General features: G+C 37.7%; 1 protein-coding gene across 3 annotated transcripts in view; it reads left to right on the plus strand.

Annotated features, from left to right (window-relative positions):
• The window catches only part of DLGAP1 (DLG associated protein 1), an 856,099-nt gene that overhangs the window by 311,405 nt on the left and 524,382 nt on the right, over positions 1-20,312 (plus strand). For 2 of the 3 annotated variants that reach the window (XM_053664366.1, XM_037150738.2), the window contains one exon: positions 12,161-12,276. The gene's annotated coding sequence lies outside the window, so the exon portion shown is untranslated. The remainder of the gene's footprint in view (positions 1-12,160; positions 12,277-20,312) is intronic. The other variant, XM_053664367.1, reaches the window with a different exon arrangement.

Below are 20,312 nucleotides of genomic sequence, written 5' to 3' on the forward strand. Positions count from 1 at the left end.
AATAACCATGCTGTATGTTATATCCCCAGAAATTATTCATATTCCATTGATGTTAGTCAGCCATGAGAAATGAGTTAACTCTGCCATTTGTTATAAAATGATTGGACCTTAGGTCATTATCAGAAGTGAAACAGTCAAGCAGAAAAAGACAAATACTGTATGATCTCACTTATTATATGTAATCTAAAAAGCCAAACTCATAGGTGCAGAGATACAAAAAGCCAAAATCACAGATGCAGGTTTATATATACATTTATATATATGTTTATGTATATGTGTATATGCATGTATATATAACATCTTTGTACATTCATCCATTGATGAACACTTTGGTTGCTTTCATATTTTGGGTACTGTAAATAATGCTGCAGTGAGCAAGGGCATGCAGATCTCTATTTGCGAGCCTTTTTTCATTTCCTAGGAATATATAGCCACAAGTGGAATTGCTGGATCACTACATAAATTTTATTTTAAACATTTTTTAACTTTAACTTTATAACTTTAATTGTTGACACTATTAAAGATATCCCCTCATTCCACTGCACTGCCCACCTCCACCCAGCTCCTGCCTCCTCTTCCCTCTGGCAATTGCCATACTGTTGTCTGCCTATAGGTTATGGGTATGATCTTTGGCTAATCTCTTCACCTTCTTTCATTCAGTCCCTTCCTCCCCTTTCCCTCTGACAGCTGTCAGCCTATTGCAGGTATCCATGCCTCTATTTCTATTTTGTTTGTCAGTTTATTTTGTTCAGTAGATTCCACATATAAATGAGATCATATGATACCTGTATTTCTCTGACTAGCTTATTTCACTTATCATAATAATCTCCAGGTCCATCCATGCTGTTGCAAAAGGTGAGAGTTCCTACTTTATATGGCAGCATAACATTCCACTGTATAAATGTACCACAGCTTTTTATCCACTCATCTACTGATGGACACTTGGACTGTTTCCAGATCTTAGCTATTGAGAATAATGCTGCTATAAACATAGAGGTGTTTATATTCTTTCAAATTGGCATTTCAGGATTCTTAGAATATATTCCCAGAAGTAGGATTGCTGGGTCATAGTGCAGTTCCATTATTAATTTTTTGAGGCAACTCCATACTATTTTCCACATTGACTACACCAGCCTGCATTTCCACCAACAGTGTACTAAAGTTTCCTTTTCTTCACATCCTCGTCAGCACTTGTTGTTTGTTGATATTTTTTAATCCTTACCCAAGGATATGAGGATATCTTCATTGATTTGAGAAAGGAGGGAGAGAGAAAGAAAAGAAACATTGATCTGAGGCAGAAATGTCAATCAGTTGCCTCTAGTACAAGCCCTGACCGGGAATCAAACCTACTGCCCAGGTATGTGCCCTGACCAGAGATCAGAAGCATAATCTTTTTTGTGGGATGACACTCCAACCAACTGAGCCACCAGGCCAGGCTGTTGATTTATTGATGGTAGCCTTCTGGAAGGTGTGAGATGATATCTCATTGTAGTTTTAATGTGTATTGCTCTGATGATTAGTGACATTGAGCATTTTTTCATATGTCTATTGGCCATTTGTATGTCCTCATCAGAGAAGTGTATTTTTAAGACCTTTGCCCATTTTTTTTAGTTGGGTCGTCTTCCTGGTGTCTTCCCTTCCATTCTGCCCTGGTGTTCAGTTGTATAGGTTCTTCATATATTTTGGAGATTAATCCCTAATCAGATGTATCATTGGCAAATATGTTCTTTAAATTTGTATGTTTAATTTTTGAAGATCCTTCAAACTGTTTCCATAGTGGCTGCACCAATTTGCTTTCCACCAAGAGTATACAAGGGTTTCCATTTCCCCATATTCTCACCAACAGTTACCTCTTATCTTTTGGTGACTTCCATTCTAACAAGTGTGAGGCAATATCACTTGTGGTTTTCATTTGTATTTGTCTAATGATTAGTGATGTTGATTATCTTTTTATGTGCTAACAGGCCATTTAGATGAGGTCTGTCCAGAAGGTATCCAGCATGTGGTACAAAAAACAGAGACATCTAAGATACATGAAACATTGTACATAGGACAATGATGCCTCAGTCCACTTCAAAATAGGCACCTTGGGACCTTATACATTTCTCTCAATCCGCATTTGCTGCCCCCTTATATTTTCCTGAATGTTAACAATGGTCTGAAATCTCTTCCCTTTCAAAGCTAATCTTTTCCCTTTATTTTGGGAAAAGGCAGAAGTCACAGAATGCCAAATTTTGGTTGTAGTGGGGCTGACTCACCTAGGTGACTTGAAATTTCACCAAAAATCTCTGCAGGAGACATGATGTATGTGTGGGTGTGTTGTGATGAAGCTGCCAATTACCAGTTGCCCGTAGTTGTGGCCTTTTGAATCATCCAAATAATTTCTGCAGAGGAATGTTCAAACAAAATTTGATGCAGATTCATTGCTCTACTTGCTCAATTATTTTAAGTGGGACAGCCATACAGTACATATACATGCTCACTCAACAGCGTCTACCACCCCCACTGACTAGTACAGCGAAGTTGTCATCGTTCGTGTATGCATATTCCAGTCCTCTTTCCTTGGCTGCCAGGTTACATCAATGTCATGCAAACCATTCTCATTATATTAGCAATGGCTGGACTTTTTCCAGACCTCATATGCTTTCAAGACCTTTGTCTTGAAAGTGCTATGAAAATACATTCCATTTTTTAAGTAGGCTATTTGTTTTGGTCATTGTCGAATTATAGACATTCTTTCATGTTCTAGATATTAATTATTTATCAGATACATGATTTGAAATATATTCTAGTGTATTTTCTGAGTGTAAATTCTTATATATCTCTCAAAAGCAGTGAATGAGGAATTCATAATAGATCAAAATATACTTCTGAATAGTGGGTATATGTGAAGATGCATCTTCAGTGGCTCAGCACTTATGAGGTTATCAATTAGTAACAATAACTTAGATTTGTTTTCTCATGTCTTTGTAGTTCTGGACGTTAGTTAAAGTCTTTAGGTATTGTTGTCAACGGCTGGCCCTTCAGGGTATATGATACCAACAGCCACTACCTGACACACTTATTAGGTGGGTGAGTCAGGCTGATAAATTTACTATCTTAGAAGATACTAAAGCATAGTGTGCAATCAAATCAAAATATAACATATTTTTTAAAACCCTGGTTATTGCAGATAATGGTGTACTTTGACATTGCAAAATATTGAAATTAAAGAATAGGCTTATTATAATACTTTAAACGGCTCTGTTTTTTGTTATCCATTATGAAATAGCTTTAGGGCAGCTGTCTCTATTCAGACTAAAAGCAAATGCAGCCAGCCTTTGTGACCAAGAGCTCAATTTTGTCACTTTATTATAATTATTGGCAAGAGGAAGAGATTATGTATTGATTTAGAGGCAAATTTACATTTTATTTTTGTTATTCCTCTGCTCCTGGATAAGTTGACAGGAAATAACATATGCATAATTTGGGGCCAATGGGGGAAAATTGGGACAACTATAATAGCATAATCAATAAAATATAATAAAAATGAATAAGTACTTTAAATAGCTAAATTTCAGAACATTCAACTGACTTTGGGATCTCAGATTATTCACTAATTATAGCTCTAATTCTCAGCAGCTAGAGAGAGTGATTTTTAATTGTCATGGAGTAAAAGATATTTTTAAGATGCTGTGGAATTTGCTTAAAGAAGTTTAATTTGAGGTAAAACTATTCTTCTGTAATCTGTGTCACTCATACTTCCCGTTTAAGCTCATCGAGAGCAGGAAGCTTACCTCTTCTGATTGATACCACAGAACTGACACCGCCCTTACATACAGGCAATAACTGGGCTTTGATTATATGTGCAAAAGAGTAAGTATAGTAATTAGCCCTCTGTCCATGAGATGTTGTAGCTTTGGGTCGTACATATTTCAAGCCAATACTACTTCAACACTTTTTCAGTGATTAAACTCAAATTAAATTTATATAACATTTTATCATTTAAAGATTCAGAACATTCTACCATTACAATACCAGGTAAGAAAGTTCCATGAAGGCAAGGATTCGTTTACTACTCTAACCCAAGCCCCTAAAGGAGAGTCTGGCACATAGCAGCTACTCAGTATTTGTTGAATGTACCAGTACAGTTTTAAGGCACTGTGCACAAAATAGCCAGTATAGGCTGCCTTTGCTATATGGAATAAAAACCCCAGATTTAATAGAAAGGTGTCTTTTTTTAAATATATTTTATTGATTATGCTATTAAAATTGTCTCATTATTTTCTCCCCTTTATTCCCCTCCACTTTGCTCCCCCGCTCCCACCAGGGTTCCCCACCACATAGTTCATGTCTATGTGTCATACACATAAGTTCTTTGGCTTTTCCATTTTTCATACAATTCTTAAACTCTGCCTGTCTGCTTTGTACCTACCGTTTATGCTTCTTATTCACTGTACCTTTTCCTCTATTCTTCCCCAATGATAACCCTCCATGTGATCTCCATTTCTGTGATTCTATTTCTATTCTAGTTGTTTTAGTTTTTCTCTTTTTTTTATTAGGTTCAGTTGTCAATATTTGTGAGTTTGTTGTCTTTTTACTGTTCATATTTTTTTATCTTCTTTTTCTTAGGTAAGTCCCTTTATAATAAGGGCTTGGTATGATGAACTCCATTAACTTGACCTGATCTGGGAAGCAGTTTTTCTGCCCTTCCATTCTAAATGATAACTTTGCTGGATAGAGTCATCTTGGTTGTAGGTCCTTGCCTTTCATGACTTCGAATACTTCTTTTCAGCCCCTTCTTGCCTGCAAGGTTTCTTTTGAGAAATCAGCTCATAGTCTTATGGGAACTCCTTTGTAGGTAACTGTCTCCTTTTCTCTTGCTGCTTTTAAGATTGTCTCCTTATATTTAATCTTGGGTAACTTCATGATGATGTGCCTTGGTGTGTTCCTCCTTGGGTCCAACTTCTTGAGGATTCCCTGAGCTTCCTGGACTTCCTGGAAGTCTATTTCCTTTGCCAGATTGGGGACGTTCATCATTATTTTTTTTACGTTTTCAACTTCTTGCTCTTCCTCTTCTCCTTCTGGCACCCCTATGGATTTGGATGTTGGAACATATAATGTTGTCCCAGAGGTTCCCAAGCTTCTCATTTTTTCTGGAATTTTTGTTTCTTCATTCTGTTCAGGTTAAATGCTTATTTCTTCCTTCCGCTTCAAACTATTGATTTGAGTCCCAGTTTCCTTCCCTTCACTCTTGGTTCCCTGTATATTTTTCTTTATTTAACTTTGCATAGCCTTCACTTTTTCCTATATTTTGCAACTGTACCCAACCATTTCTGTGAGCATCCCGATTATCAGTGTTCTGAACTCTGCATCTGATAGATTGGCTGTTTCTTCATTGCTTGCTTCTATTTTTGGAGCTTTGATTTGTTCTTTCATTTGGGCTATATATATTTTTGTCTCAGTGCACCTGTTAAGTAGTAAGGGGTGGAGACACAGGTATTTGCCAGGACAGGGCAACCCATGTCACTGTGTTGTGGTGCTATATGTAGGGGAGGGGCCAGAGAGGGAACAATGCTGCTTGCTTGGCTCTTGCCCCACTCTCACCTCCCCTGCTGTCCACAAGGAAACTGGGTCCTTCTGGTGCTGATTCCTGGGTAGATGGGTTTGTATACACTCTAGGACTCTGTGGGTCTCTCCAATGAACTCCTCTGTGAGCCTGGGAGTTTCTCCTGCTGCTTCAACCCCCACAGGCTTTTTCTTTGAGAGGTTTTGAGGCTTTATTTCTCCACACTGGAAACCTGTGTTGTGAGGTCTGTCTCACTCTCCAGTCATTCCTTCCAGTTTATCCACATGCAAATGTGGGACTGCCTTGTCCTCCAGCCACTGCCTTGCTGCAAGTCCTCTCCACCTGGCTGCCCATCTCCACCCTTCCTACTGGTCTGGATGAATGGTTCTTCTTCAACTCCTTGGTTGTAAAATTTCCATATAATTCAATTTTTGGCAGTTTTGGTCATTTTTTGTTTTTAAATTTGTTGCTGCCCTTCTTTTGGTTGTGCAAGGAGGCAAAGTGTATCTATCCATGTCTCCATCTTGGCCTGAACTCATTTTTAACTTTTTAGTACATGTACATTCTACCAACTTATCTTCCCATTGGCTTACCGATGAGTAAGGAAGGGTTGAACAAAAGGAGCTATAGGTTGCCCTTTTTCTCTTTGAAGTCATTTCAGCATAAAGGATTAATACAGGTGTGAAAAATCAAGAAATAAAAGATATGATAGGTGTAGGAGCAGAAAACTTTTCCTTCTTCCCTCCTTAACAGAAGAAAAACAAATTCAATTTATTTTTCTTTTGTATGGGAGCTCCATAAAAAAATACAAGACTGAAAAGGGACCATAACTGGAAGCATTTATACCTTTTAGAGAGGAACTAATCAATTTGTGATAAATTAACAAGACAAAGGAGTTGGAGCTCGGGGTTGTAAATTGGTGAAGAAGTAATAAGTTTCCTTACACATCCTTTTTGGCCCTAAATTCCCTATCTTTGGTGATAAGGATGGCTATCCTCATACAGGGAGGAAACCTTTCACATGGAAAATTAATCTTCTGCTTTCAGGAAGACAAAGGAAGTCAGAGTGTCCTTGTGCAAGCTGTTTCTCAAGTACTTTTAGTTTAAAATAACCGATATGCCAAAGTGGCATATTTTGGGGTGGCATATTCTGCTCCCATTTATGGGGTCCCTTGGTCATCTACTTTTCTTAACACCATTACCTTCTTGTGAAGTTCAGAGCAAATCCTTGTTCCAGCAGACAACATGGCTTCTTAAGACTGCCAGCTTCCCCACTTACTTAGTCATGGACATAAATACTTAACCTCACACACTGAATCTCCCTGAACTCCCAGGAACCCTAGGTCTGCCAGAATTCATTATCACATACACTATATGGCAATGAGGCAGCAAGGGATGGCTGGGGACATGAATGATATGTAGATAACCCCTGCTCCCCACAAGCTCCATTCTCTCACTGGACTCACACATTAAGCACTAGTTCAAGTGTAAAGTATTAAAGCACGGACCCATTCTGAGCATGCAGCCTTGTGCAACCACCCAGGTTGCACACTCATGTATCTAGTCCTGCCTTGGCTCACAGGCCAGCACTCAATCCACTGAGCCACACTAGCCAGGACTCAAGAAACTCATTTTAAAAGTATAATTGTAAACTTCTTTCCAGAAATCCAGAGCTCCTCAACTGTGCCTTCCAGCAAATGTGATTCCTCCACTACATACTCAGACGTATGGTTTGACCAGTCATCTTTCCCATTTTCTGAATCTTCTTCTTCCCAAACTACTATTTTTTTAAAGATTTTATTTATTTATCTTTAGAGGGGATGGGGGAAGGAGAGAGGGAGAGAAACATCAATGTATGGTTGCCTTTCGTGCATCCCCTGCTGAGAACTGGCTTGCAGGGAACCGGCCGCAACCCAGGCATGTGCTCTGACTGGGAATGGAACTGCGATGTGTGGTTCGCAGGCCCGTGCTCAATCCACTGAGCTACTACACCAGCCAGGGCTCCAAACTACTATTAATTATTGCAGAAAATCCACAGAGATTTGGGAGAAGTTGAACGACTTTTTAGATCCATTGAATTCAATTTTGTTTTATTTTTTCTTTAGATCCTTTAGCTTGTGCACAAACCAAACCTTGCCTTGCTATCTGAAAGTTCTATTTTATGATTTAGTGAATACTATCATTAATATTTTATCAGGCAATAATTTTGCTAAGTTTTAAAAGAACTGCAAAAATGTAAAATGTGATTTTTATTATGTCATGCAGAAAATTTATTTATTCACAAAAAGACTCAATCTTATAGTCAATAGAGAAATAAATATTTGAAGCAAGAAACAGAATGAAATAAAAATATGTTGAGTTCTTGTTATGTACCAGGTACAGTACTTACATTAATATTTCATTTAACCCCTACATAATCATCTCTGGTAAGAGAAAATAAGAGTATCGCCAGCAAGAAAGTCTCCTAGAAGCTTCTATCGCAAACTCCAGCCCAGACTTCTCTCCCACATTCCAGCATTGAATAACCATCCACCTATAGGAAAAGCCCACTTGGCAGTGTCATCTCAAAATCAATATGGCCAAACTAAGCTCATTCCCTCTCTTGGCAGTGTCATCTCAAAATCAATATGGCCAAACTAAGCTCATTCCCTCTCTCTCACAAAGCTACCTTTAGCCATAACATTTTTTTGCTTCAAGTGATGGTGGTACACTCTATCAGTTGCTTAGGCTAGAAACCTCGGAGTCATCTTGCCTTTCTCTTCTCTAATCCTCTCCACCCAATCCATCAGGAGATCCTTTTGACTATTGCTTCAGAATAAGCCCAGCATGGATCTGATCACTCCTTACCAGCTCTACCTTAGCCTGAGACATTTTCTCTCTCCAAGAAGTTGAGCTTTCCACCTGCCTATATCCTGACCTCCCCTAATGTCTATTCACAACAGGCAGCCAGGATGAGCCTGTTGACATATAAGCCATGTTGATTCTGAGCTCAAACTCTTGCAATGGTCCCATTTTACTCTTAGGATAAAAGCTAAAAATCTTTGAGCCTCCCTTGACCCATCCTTCACTCCACCTCCCCACAGAACCCTCTACTGTCCTGCTATTTTTTTTCTAATCTTTTTTTCTTTCCTCTATTTCTACTGACTTCTTTGCAATTCTGAGAACAACTGGGTACAGTCCCAAATTAAGGCCTGAACTTAGGTGGTTCCCTGTGCCTATAATGCCTTTCTCTTTCAAGTTTTGGGTCACATGTCACTTTCATAACAAGGTTCCCATATACCATATGTTTCTACCCATGAATTTCTGATCCTTCTTAACATGGTCTATTCTTCTTACAACTATGGCATGGTTTACCTTCTAAAATGCTCTGTACTTCACTCTGTCACCATGTTTGTTTGTTTTCTGTTTTTACTTATCTTCACCAAAATGAAATGTTCACTGACTATTCCAAGTACCTAGCATATGCTTAGCATATCATAGATGCTCAGTATTTGTGGAAGGGTTGAATGAATGAATGAATGAATAATTTTCTTAGTTCCTCATATTAGCCTGATCTGGGTTGGTTTCATTGCCTTCATTTACAAATAAGGAAATTGAAACTCAGAGAGGCTAACTGGGTAATTTCACAAGTCAGAAGTCTTGTCAGAGGCAGAGAGCTGAGATTGAGCAACCTCTCTGATCTGGACCTTTTCTACTTTATTGTAGTATTAAACATATACAGTATGAAATATAGGTATTGCATAAAATGCAGTGCCCTGATACTTTCTACTCCTTTTTCTTCATACTCTCAGCCAAGACTTTTAAATGAACCTCTTAAAATACTGTAACTAAAGTGACTGGCTTGTAGACTAATCACATAAAATGAATAATATAAGGTGTATCAGTTGGGACTCTGGATGAAAAGTTATAGAAACAAACCAAATTGAGCTAGCTTCAGCCAAAAAATTAGCACAAAAATAAATAATTTATGAAGTTTAAGTAGAATCTGTCATAAGGACATATGAGTTCATGGAAGCCATGGGGAAAAATAAGGAAGTGAAAGCAGAAATCAGATGAGTTTAGAGAGTTCTTGCTCCATCCTCTGCATGTGTCTTTTTCACCCTTTTTCCCCCACAGTTCCCCAGCATTTACTTCCTCTGTCTGTAAGCAACCAGGTGACCAGGCTCCAGCCATTATTCTTTCGCCTAAATGAGGCTGCACTCTCCTGGTACCTCTCCTGGTTCAATCAAGAATGATAAAGGATGAGGACTGAATGGCAAACAAATGATAGAGGACACCTGTGAAGGTTGGAAAATGTGGAGTGCTGGTGGATGGTAGAGAAAGAGGCTGTGCAGATGCCCCAAAAGTAGCTGACTCTAGAATAACCCAGTGGAATAGTGGAAAACACACTGTTAAATCAAATAGCTTAAGGTCAACTTTTAAATATCTGGGTTTATGTTTTCTAGGGTAGGGGGGCTGTGTTACATTTTTCATTTTTCTTTTGTTCTTAGTCTCTACAGATTTAGGGACTAAATGCTGGTTACTTGGTGACAGGAAAAAGCAGGATGGAAAAATAAAAGAGGGACTCTCCCAGTAAGGAAAAGGAAAAAAATACCGGGAAATAATATCTCGGCCTTCTAATCTCAGTTCTGTTATCAAGGGGCAAATACCCTAGGCAAGTTGATTCCATGGTCTCAGTTTCCTCATCTGTATAATGAGGAGATTAGGCAAGAATTAGTAAATTTCCTAACCTGCTTGATCCAGGGAATGAACTAGGGAGCATTTTCAACATGCAGATTGCCCTGACTCTATCCATGAACATTCTCATTTAGTAGCTCTTGTATGAAACTCTATAATTCATATTTTAGTAGCCTTCCAGGCAATTGTGGTTATCAATATGCATGGGAACCACTAGCTAGATGACATTTAAGATACTACCCAGTGTTTAAAATGCTATCTTATATAACTATTATCTAACAGGAAATACTCCAATTGTAATAAAATTGACTTCTTATTGTATATCTGGGATCTGGGATTCTTTTCCAGAGCTTGCATGATATTGTCACCTTTTTTCTGCAATCAATTAAGAATAATGTCTTAACACAAAATATATTCTCAATAAATGCTTATGAAGAAATAAATGGTCAGTTCTGTATGTTTTAACAATTACCAATTTTCCATTATCTTCTTCAGTTACTGGTTCCTCATATATGTAGGAGAAAAATTCCTTTCAGCATGTGTTTGTTTTAGTGGAATATTGAGCATATTTAATATAATAATTATATTTAAACCATGACTCACAGTCATACTTATACCTGATAGCTTTTGATAATGAATCTCATTTTTATCCTTTGTAACCCGGATAAATGAAATATATGTGAAAATGTTATATCCCCAGCCTGTTTTAGGTGCTATGGAAATACACTTTATTGTTATTATCATTCTTGCATTTTATCACCCATAGCATTCTAATACTTAGCCTCTCAATTTTGCCAGTCTCAAATATTGCTAAAACAAGTTCTGCAGAAAATTGTACATGCCCTGAACTTTTTCAATGTCCAGTGTTCTTTTTACAAACAAATACACTGTTATGAGTTTCTAAAGGGACTGAACTCCAAGGCAGGGATTCTGGGATGTTCTTCTGCCTTTGCGTCTATTAGTAAAGTAAAATTGGGGCAGCACTCACCTCTTCTGGCTTCTAATTCCTCTTCTGTAAGATATTTTTTACATTCATTCAGCCCCTGTAATTATTATAAACAATTTAGAGGTTAAAAAACTATTTACATCAATATTCTCAACTCCAAATATCATTGAGTCTCTTCTTAATATTTTGATTTTTTCCTCATTCTCTTCTGACACATTTTTATTGTGCTGCATAATGCCACACAAGTATATTGCTTAAATGAAAAGAGAAGCAGAACTTCATTCATTCCTACACTTTTAACGCCAGGTCATTTTTGTGTGCAACACAAGTCCTTTACTTTATGACCTTTCAGAAAGGATAATCACAGTTTGGCATAAAGCAAGTGATGTGGTCGGGATATGTACCTCTCCCATATGTTTGAGCCCTATGAGAAGTCCCATTTTATCACTTTCTTGAGTAGGTGTCATTAATAATCGGGGGTACTGGTTTAGCATGGGCAGCAGCAAGGCCGTAGTCATACACTTGGGAAGATTATGCCATGTTTTGTTGTCATCTTGTGGTGTCAGATGAACTATTCTGGAAAGAGCAGTATTTTTATCTCCTTCTTTAGCCACAGTCACTTACTTGCAGTGTTGTTCAACCGAATAACTAACAGGAAGTAAATAGTCATGTATGTGTAATATAGCTTATAAAAATCAAGTGATTGATGCTTGCATTTTATTGCTTTTTAAAGAGAATATAATTGTTAATAGTATAAAAGAATATCAAAAATTTTATTACAGTGACATTTTTATGGTTGATTTTATTTTCTGAAAAGCATAAAAATACAAAGTGTTTTCATCATGCAAGAACACAGCCATGTAAATTTTCTGTGAAGCTCTGTCCTTGCACCATTTAATTTAAACCTACCACAGTGGTTCTTCTGAGATCTTCTTAAGTGTCTTTTTGTTTCAGGCTAGTATGGCATCTCATTGCATTTTGTTGTTTCAGAACAGCTGCTCATCATATTCCAAGAGTGATAACGGGTTAAAAAAACTGTAAAGTTTGGATCTTCTTCTGTTCTTCTGCCTCAGAAGCAAGAAAAAATGAAGAATTGATATTCAAAGGTAAAGCTTTCTCCTTTTCTTAACATAACACGTGCCTACAGCCATGCTACATGAATTTCTTTCTTTCATTTTCTTGATAGCATGGTATAGTTTCATATAAATATTTCTGGCTTGTAATTACAGACATATTACAGGCTGCTGAACTTAAAGACTGTGATTTTTAACTCACTTGTTGTCTGTGTGGATTCTGGATGGGGTGTGTATTGTATGTTAAATCTTCATTCTTGTTCATCTGAAGGGGCCGATCAGACAAATGACATCTTCATGAGTCTAGACCAAGCTGTTGTACTTTAGGTTAAGCATGGAATTATGAAGATAAATGGCATAGTGTCAGCTTTTATTCTTTCTTAGAGTGTTGTACAAATATTAATTTATCAGCCCAGACATGCTCAACATAGTCTATGGGCACTAAGAAGGGCAAGGGACACACTTGGGGCAATGCTATGATCTCCGCTCCTTTCATAATATGTTGTTATGTAGTTTGGGGAAGGAAAAAAGGACCCTAGTGATGAATGGATCAGGAATACTACATGTGTGGAGTCACACATAGGGGGTTGATATTGCTGAGTACTTCAGAAAACTGGCATCTCTGTTTAGGTTGCTTCTATGAGAGAATGATGTGGACATGGTAGTTTAATGGGGAGCTGATCCCATAGATCAAGAGTTACAGACCAGAGAGAGTGAATCCAAAAAAATACCAAAAAAAAAAAGGTTGGATAAATGAGTCCACTACTGTGGACCAGGGGAACTTCATTCCTCTGGGACTCCCCAGAGGGTACCGATACCTTCCAGAATTTCTGCCTGAAGGATGTGCAGAAAGAAGTTTACCCGCTGGCTTTTGCCCTTGGTTGTACATGGCTGCCCAGGGCATTACAGCCCCACATTCAGGGCTATGCTGGCACCACATGAGGGAGAAAGCAGAAAGTCCCTCAGTTGTCCCTGGAGACAGACACTACAAAGGCCAGGAGAGCCAAGTTGGCTCAGAATGGTCTGTGCAGCTGTTGCTAAAATCAGAGGTGGGCCAAGGTGATGTGATGCAGCGGGCCAGCAGCATTGGTTATAGTTCCTTCTACTTTATTTTAAACCATAAAATAAATCACATTTTCCTCCTAAATGAACTGTCTCCGAGAAGAAAATATTTTGTGTTTTAAAGTCATTAAAGAGAGATACCCACATGTCATAGAACCAGAGTGAACTCTGTTTCCAAACTAACTTCTACATCAGTAAATTTTCCATTTCATACTGAGAAATGCAACTTGGTCCACTTGTACATTTGACACATTATAGAATTTGGTCAGATTTGAAATCTGACCAAAATGTTGGAGTAGCTAGAGATAATGTGATAACATCTTATTATGCCTACACTTACTATTCACTATTGTTTTCTGCACAAAAAGGTGTCTGTGGATATGCAAATATATCATTATTATCCTCCCTGTTTGGAAACAATCCACTTAGCAGCATTATTATTTGTGTGAAATGAGTGACTTAAATTTGCACGTCAGAACATGATGTGCCGTGGATGGTCAACCAGCAAAATACATTTAACACTTGAGGTGAATCAGAGGTTTTTATGTTTGTTTGTTTTTGATGTAAGGATTATAATAAGGACTGACTTAAGTTTAAAATAAAGTCAGGAAAAGGATTCCATTGTGCTGTGACTTAGAATATCATCTGTTCAGAGGATGCATGTAATTTGTGAATTCTGTAAGAAACAGCTATTAGAATAAATAACAAACATTCAATAAACAGATTCCTCATGGAAGAAATGAAAATGGAAAGGAAAGGGAAAAGCGCAGCAGAAAGAGGCAGGAATGGGAAACCAGAGTCGTGGGGGACGGCCAGGCAGAATCCCAAAGAGGAGACAGAATCAGACTCTGGATGAAGAGAATCGCTGACTGTAGAGAGCATGTCTTAGAACAAACCACATCCTGAGCACAGAATGCAAACCCAGTGAACAGTTCCTGTTAATTAGCAGCATGAAAAATTACTGAATTATCAAAGAAAGAGGAAATGACTGTACCTTCTCAGCTGAACAACGCAATTGCCTCTCTGATCCCATTAAGTTCTAAAGTCCTGATAAATAGAAGTTCTGATCATATCTGCTCTTTGCTCAGAAAATATTCTCTGATGTACCAGTTCATCACTGTCCAAACTTAACAAACATCTAAAACCTGCCACTCTTAAGTTTTCAGACTTATTTCTTATTCTTTCACTTACCAGTGTCTGGACCACTGTCAGGTAATAAAAGTTCTGTGATTTGTCTTCCAAGTGATTTTAATGCAATGTCGTTCTCAAACTTAATTTTTCTGGGATGAGGCTCAAGACTTTACATTTCTAACAAGTTCCTGGGTGATGCTTATCTTGCTGATGCAGAGACCTCACTTTGAGACCCACTAAGTAAAACAAATGACACAGGCTGACAATACAGTTCTACATTGCACTTTAAGTCAAAGGCTGATTGTAATACAAGCAAGAGCTTACTTGCCAACTTCCCCATTGTGAGAGGGGTACTAGTTTAAGGTCATGGCCTGTATCCTCTGATCAGATACTGTCTTGATATCAAAAAATCTCCAACAATTAGCTTTTTGATACATTTTATATCCCCTGCTGTGTTATAGACTTTAGATTCAGAAATATGTGTTGGATGGTTGGAATGGAAGAGGGAGGGAAGAGAGATGGAGGATGGGTTGCCTGGAGGACAGATGCACAGGCTGAGCAACTGAGGTTTGATTTCAGCAAGAAACTCAACTTCTCACGAAGAAACTGCTCTGGCATATGCCATTATTGTATGAGACCATACTCAACATATAAGACATTTAATTAGATAGAGTAATGCTGTGATTCAGAGCTTGAGTGTCTAGTTACCAATAGTATTGTGTTCTTCAATAAGAAGAGCCATTCACAAAGGAATTGCCACTATTTGATTGAGTATAACAGGGAGGAGGGGGGATGTCATTTGTATCAAGACAAATTGTTAATTTTACTTTATAAAAGAGCCACTGGGTATGTGAAGCTAGAAAATCTCAACCATTTAATAAATTCCTTTGCAAATGTCTCTTCCTTGAGTTTAAACTTTGCAGCTGCAGCATAATTTGAATGTTTGTTCACATTTAGGACAATTGTGCCTTCTGGTTTTTTGCTTTCCTGCATTCAAATGTGCTCACATATCAACATTGCACATTTTCTCTCTGCATCTTTTATCTGCATACATCATCCCGTGATTGGCTTGGTAAATTTATCCCACTTTTCCTGCTAAAATAACTGTTCCTGCTGTCTGTTTTCTGCCTACTCTTTGATTTATTCCAGAAATTGGGCTCAATGCCTACTTTTAGAGCTCAGTGTGAAATTTGTTCTGTATGTTTTTAAACCAAGTTCTCACATATTTTTCTGTTATGTGTTCTGTAATGGTATAAACTTCAAAATGCAACCTTCAAAAAGCTCATTATATCTATGTATTAGCATAAATAATAATAATGATGATAACATGAATCTTAAAAATTTACTTTTAAAAATTATTTCACAATTTATCTTAACAGTGAGACATTAAAGTTTTCATGTCTTGCTAAGGCGTGCCTAATGTAAAATAAGGACAGTGTTAATGTTGCCAGCAAGGTTGCTGTAAAGACCAGACATAATCTAAAAAAATAGCTAGCACTTACATGCTTATGTGCTGAACATATGTAGGTGTAAAAACTTGTGCAGGCCTCTAAGCTGACCAGAGCCCAAAATATGGTTTTAGAATTTAATGAAGATTACATCCTTCTTCTCCAGTATAATACTACAAGGCTAGGCAGTTTTTATTTTAGACTCTAAGAGAGGGACACGGTTTAGAAAATGTATCCCAAATTTAGTCATGTGAGATTTACAAAACTAAAGGGAAAATTCAGCATACTTCTTCATTTACACAGGATATTTGGTTCTATTCATTGCCAAAGATTATACATCATAAACAAGGCCCTTTTTCCAAGAGTGACTCCTTCAGTGTCAAAGCATAATGTTAGCAAATTGTATTTTGTCTCCCATCTTGTTGTCTAGACGTAGTTGGGGCAGAAGTTAAAATAAAGATTCTTTAAGTCAAAGATTTAGCCTGCATAAATGTTCATGCACTCTTTATGTCTGATTTTAGTGAGTTCAAAGGTATTCTTTTCTTTCTTGTCCTACAAAAACCTACTTTTATAACCGATTAGCCTGCTCTCAGGCAAAAGAAATCAAATTTTTGTCAATAGGTGATTCATTTGCTACAGGATTTGTGCAAATGATTAATTTTCTTGCTCCTTTTGTGTGCTTGGGAGGTTGAATTGTTGCTTTGTTGTTGGTTAACCCCAGTAATTTCTCAGCAGAAATTCAGAGCTGACTACTTAACAGGAATATAAATCCTCTACATGTCCCTGTGTTTAGAGGTATAACTTACTACTTTACTCTTTTTTTTACATCAGAAGTATTTTAGGAGCTAAGAACTACTGGTGCTTTTTGAGTGCTGTGATCGTTTCAGACATCTGTAACATAACTAAAATCTAATTGTGGAATGTTGTGTTTATTTGTCATGCCTCAGAGACATATCAGTGTCAAAATGAAAATCATATTGATGAGGCCATTTCCAGCCCTAAGGAGACACACACGGTGCGTGGTGGTGGCTGCGGAGCCGTCCACCCAGACGGTTCCGCCCTTCAGAGGAGCGCAGTGATTTCCGCACAGGCCATTCGAACTGCTGCTGCCATTTTTGATGTAGTCTTCCTGAAAAGACTTTCTGTTAAGTCTTTCTGAAAGAAACAGAAATATTCTTTGTTGTATGATAGAGTAATTTCTTTATAAAAAAGTATCAGTGGGTTTATTCTAGAGCATGTTTTTGAGTGTTTGTTGACACTCTAAAGTATCACCCAAGGACAATTTACTAGGTAGTAAAAGGATGCAGCTTGACAAGAATTGGAAGAGAAAATAAAAGGAGGGAGGGTGTGTTGGCTTTTATTTTGGTCTTGCTGTATTCTCATTATGTGCTAGAGATTTTCACCTAAAATATCTTATTTGTATGTAAAAGCTAAGTTTAGGAAGGTGATACCATTTCAAACATTAATGCTGGAATTCTTTACCATTTCAATGTAATCTGGGTTTTATCAATCAGGTAAGTACACATTTGAAAAAATAATTGTAGTAGTACACAATGCCCATCTCTCTGGTACTTCAAATATTTGAGGACTTTGTTGGTTGTTGGTTTTTATGGTTAAAAACATGATAGCAAATAAATACATGATAGCAAATAAATAAATGCATGTAATAAATACTCAAGTATATACCATTGTAGAGAAGGCATTAAATTATATTTACCTTCTTAAGGTCACTGGCTGAGCCTGAGACTTAAAGCAATATGATTGGGTAACAGGAGAAAAGCACATAAATTTATTTAATATTTGCTTTCTTTTACCTGCTGTTTTTCAAATGCCTTTGTCTCAAAGTTATCCCTATACCTGACTGGCATGTTTTGAGGTGTCATATTCTGCCTCCTTTCACCAGGAATGTTTTAAACATTTCACCTATGTTACCACACTTACTCCTTTCTATAAATGATGAGAAAATATTATACAATTACAGAGAGAAATCATTAAATCTATCATCATAGCAGCATGTTCCAGGATATTTTCTCAATCACAGAGGAAGCTCACAAGACGATTCGTTGAGTACATAGAAGACGTGAACAATATACTGGCAAGCATCGTATTGTTTGTCATTTACTGGTCGAGTACAGACTTCATTCAACAACTGGAGAGTACCCACTCTACTCAAGTGCATGTATAATATTTTTACGTTATGTGCTCGGCCACATATCAATTCTGAAATGTCCTCTCCATTTCACAGACAAAGAATCTGTGGTGTGGAAAGTTAAATAACTTGCTGTGAAACAGACACCAACTCAGGCAGCCGGCCACCTGAGCCATTCCACTTCTGCATTATCCTTCGATATTGGTTGTCTTACAGGTGGGAAACAGGGTTGGTCTATAAGAGATCATTTAAACTTTTGTATCAGGGAAGAGAGCTAGAGGTTAAATATAACCTACTTTGTTAGGTTGTATTTTGACCCAAGGATGCTGCCAATTTGATACTACTCTTGACCTTAGCCAAAAGGCTGAGAAGTGATAGGATGCTGCTAATTTGAGATTGACTGTTACATGACCTATGTAGCTAGACTTAGAAAAAAACAATTCAAACCATAAATTAAAAGTAGATTTAAATGATTGTTAAATTTAAGTTTAAATAGCAAAAGCAAAGCAAGAATGACACAGTTTGAGATAATATTGATAAATATTATCTAAATTCCCTTTAATAAATAAGACCTGACTTATTCATCATGTTCAGGGCCTATGTTTTAAATAGGAGGACATCCTCTGGTGTTTTACAGTCACATTAAACCATTATTTATAATACAAAACTAAACTCATAAACAACGCCTCCTGCCATCTGCCCCTTGCTCTTCTGCTGTTCTCTGTCCCCATCTGTGTCACCACTACTTACACACACAATTGCTTCCATTAAAAACCTAAACCTGTGAATCATCTATGAAATCTCTTTGCCCCTCCACCCTAAATTTGAATGAATTTGTTGAATGAAGTTCCATATTACCATCTAATATTTTAACGCCCTAGTTGGATGATTACAGCCAAAGAGTGTGGAGGTCAGACCTTACGCTCTGCTGATATTTTCTGCTGTGTTTTAGTTTCTAGCCACAGTGTTCAATTCCCATGTAGAGTTTTTGTTGTTGCTGTTGCTGTTGTTGTCATTTGCATTTTGTTGTTAATGGTAATGTTGGTGTTGGGCGTAAATATATTAATGGAAGGTCTACTGTAGAAAGGCTGAGAGATTTTGTCTTCTCTATGAAGATATTGTGTTGCATATGTTGACAAATGGAGTGTTTTGCCTTTGGCACAGGCGCTCTCAGCAGAATCGCACTCTCTAATTATGTCCCCTGGGGGAAAAATGCTTTCCTGTCAAGGCAGCTTTCCTAATCAAAGACTTCCTGAGTCTTAAGTAATACGAAATTCAAATGTTTCTAACTGAAACTTATAGGGGGGCTTAATTGGGCATGTATTTTAATCTCCTTTGGGGATCTAAAACTCTAATGTTACATATTATAAAATACTTCATGAGGGACACGAGGAAGGTTTCACACATTTAATCCATTTTTATTTAAGAGAAGCAACTGGTAAAGAACATAGCATTGGTAATAAAAGCTTGAATAATTTATTTCTCCCTTGACTTTTAAATTACTGCTTCTTTCCTGCTATTTTCCTTCTCATCGTGTTTAACTCACATTATTTCTGGGTATGCAAAGTGGGGCAAAGGGTATGGAGAAAGGTGTTGTGGGCAGGTACACTGGGGGCCTGAGTTCCAATAGGATTTTAACATTAAGATAAACCCTGACCCTCCAACCTCCCACCCCTAGGAAACAGTTATAAGAAGAATTATGAACTGAATTTCATAGAAGACCCTCATTTAGTGGGCAGGACAAGAAAAAGGAATTAGCTGGAAAATTCAAAGAAATCCAGAGCCGGACACTAATTTATTCAGGACTATTGAAATAGGGGGAAAAAGGCCTCAGTATACAACTGGGTTCTATTCCAAATATACCATGGACAGGTGGAGATTTATTGCCAAGGAGCAGGATGGGGGTCAGTGGGTCGAAATGGAAACATCAAAATTAGGAGGGGACTTAAAGGATTTTTTTTTTGAAGGCAAATCAGGGTGATCAGATACCAGAGAGTGAGGGATGAAGAATTTCATCACATATCAAGAGTGATAAGCCATGGAAGGTGTAGGGTTTCCTCTGAAGTGACTTATAAGACTCTTGCTTCAACTGGGTGCTGCACGCTCAACAAGGACAGACACCGACCCCGAAGGGGAGGCCTGGAGGGTCTAGAGAAGCCTGCCCGTGGTTCGGAGGTTGCAAAGAAGGCCAGGAGAACAGGGGTGTTTTTTATCATGAAAACTAAAAAAGAAATCTCTGGGATTCAAACTAGCAAATTGAATTAGCATGGTCATGTCTT

The sequence above is a fragment of the Artibeus jamaicensis genome, unplaced genomic scaffold, assembly GCF_021234435.1.
Source record: "Artibeus jamaicensis isolate MK-2021 breed Jamaican fruit bat unplaced genomic scaffold, CSHL_Jam_final contig_354, whole genome shotgun sequence".
NCBI classification, from domain to species: Eukaryota; Metazoa; Chordata; class Mammalia; order Chiroptera; family Phyllostomidae; genus Artibeus; species Artibeus jamaicensis.